The sequence below is a fragment of the Helianthus annuus genome, chromosome 16, assembly GCF_002127325.2.
Source record: "Helianthus annuus cultivar XRQ/B chromosome 16, HanXRQr2.0-SUNRISE, whole genome shotgun sequence".
Classification (NCBI taxonomy): domain Eukaryota; kingdom Viridiplantae; phylum Streptophyta; class Magnoliopsida; order Asterales; family Asteraceae; genus Helianthus; species Helianthus annuus.
The window spans coordinates 186,939,061-186,940,779 of NC_035448.2; the positions used below are offsets into that span (position 1 = coordinate 186,939,061).

General features: G+C 34.0%; 1 long non-coding RNA gene across 3 annotated transcripts; it reads right to left on the bottom strand.

The window, feature by feature from the left end:
- Window positions 1–235: 235 nt before the first annotated feature.
- Window positions 236–1,446, bottom strand: LOC118488005. 3 transcript variants are annotated; one of them, XR_004883242.1, is made up of 3 exons: window positions 1,232–1,446; window positions 457–701; window positions 236–284 (listed from the first exon to the last, which is right to left on the bottom strand). It is a non-coding gene; the product is annotated as an uncharacterized LOC118488005 (long non-coding RNA). The 3 variants fall into 3 exon arrangements; XR_004883243.1 differs by having other exon boundaries at window positions 457–697; window positions 1,225–1,446; XR_004883241.1 differs by having other exon boundaries at window positions 457–697; window positions 1,232–1,445.
- Window positions 1,447–1,719: the final 273 nt, after the last annotated feature.

A 1,719-nucleotide genomic window follows, 5' to 3' on the forward strand; every position in this document is an offset into this window, starting at 1 on the left:
TTAAAGAAAACTAGGTTATGGGCCTGTGTATTACACGGGTTGAATAAAGAAGCTTATGCACCACAATGACAACTTTTTAATACCAAATTGTAGGTCATTGTCTTGTATACGAATTGGTCTTCGCCGATCTATGATGAAAGACGAAGAGTATTGACAATCAAAACATTAGAAAATAAAAAACTGAAATCAATTGCACTATACATGAGTATTGTTAAAAGAGAAAGTGAAGAACCAAAGATCGAAGTTAAGAACACCAATAATAAGATATCATTTGTCCAATAATCCTATATGAATGCAACCATTGGTATTCTCAGTTCATGACTATCACATGATAACACAAAAACCATGAATTAAACATCTAGAACTATGCATGTTCAGCATTTTCTAATTAATGTTTTGATCAATAAAAATGTTAAAAGTCGGGAAAAAAGAAGAAGAAAATCATTAAACATTCACCTCATGTTTGCTAAAAATTGGCTCTTGTAGTTGCTAGATGCCTTTGCTTTCCTTCTTGCATCCAAATGCTAATTAGGTATGCCCGTAATTTTGTGTCCGAGACCCCATTTGTTAACACATATATACAAACACATCCTACATTAATATACATACAGAAGCCCCATTTTTTTTATCATCAAGGTCTTAACATCTCACTCATCCACCTACCCCATTATGTATTTCCTTGAAATAATTAGAATACCTACCTGCAAATGGCATATACATATACGAATTTAATAACACTCACACATAAATACATATGAAGCTCAAAGAAAGAAGTAAAGGTATCATAGGAAATCTCATTAAATTCAAGAAAAGCAAATCGATGTAATAAAACTGGTAGCCTCATTTGGCTTTCTCTATATGAACCTCATTGTTGGGTGGGGGTTTATTCCCATAAGATTTTTATATATTCATTAAACTACTTTATTATATAAGAAAATGACAATATTAGATATACATATTGATTAAAGAATGATTGAATGTAGCATGCCCGCAGAATAAAGAATGTAATTTAACTAATCAATAACCTCCAACAATAAAAAAAATTGAGGGTTCAAAGTTTAAAGCTTTCAAAGTACCCAGTTACAAAAGTCCTCGTGATTCAAAAAGGATACACTTAGACAAAAAGTGATTAAAAAGATGCAAATTATTAATCCTTTATGCTACTTAAACCTGAAAATCAACACCGCATCCAATTAAATTAAGAGCACAAGTTAGCGGAATTACAATGTACCATTGATACAAAACAGATCGTGTAGCGTTAGCTTGTAGCAGGAGTTGTGGTTGTGAGACTTGGACCGGAGTTAGGAATTACATCGTCGGAGCATAATAAAAGTTGTCGCAACCATGTCAGCCTGTGGTTGTGAGACTCGGACCGGAGTATTTAATAGTTTTCGCATAATCCACCCAACTGCTCCTCGCCTCTGAATAAAAGAAACCCAATATTAATAATTGAACAAATGACAAGTCTCGATTAAAAGAAACAAAATACCATAATCATGTGCGGCAGTGGAGATGGAAGAAGAAAAATCGAATGTGACATTTGCAGATTTGGGTTTGGCAGAGGGAAATGGTGGTGGAGAACATTAGGGTTTGTGACTTTGTTATTAGCGATATGAATCTTAAGCAAGGATATGAATATGGATAAAATCCATGTAAAAAAAGAAAACCGGGTCATGGCTTACCCATGGATCTGCCGCTTACATCTAAGGCGGGAAAACC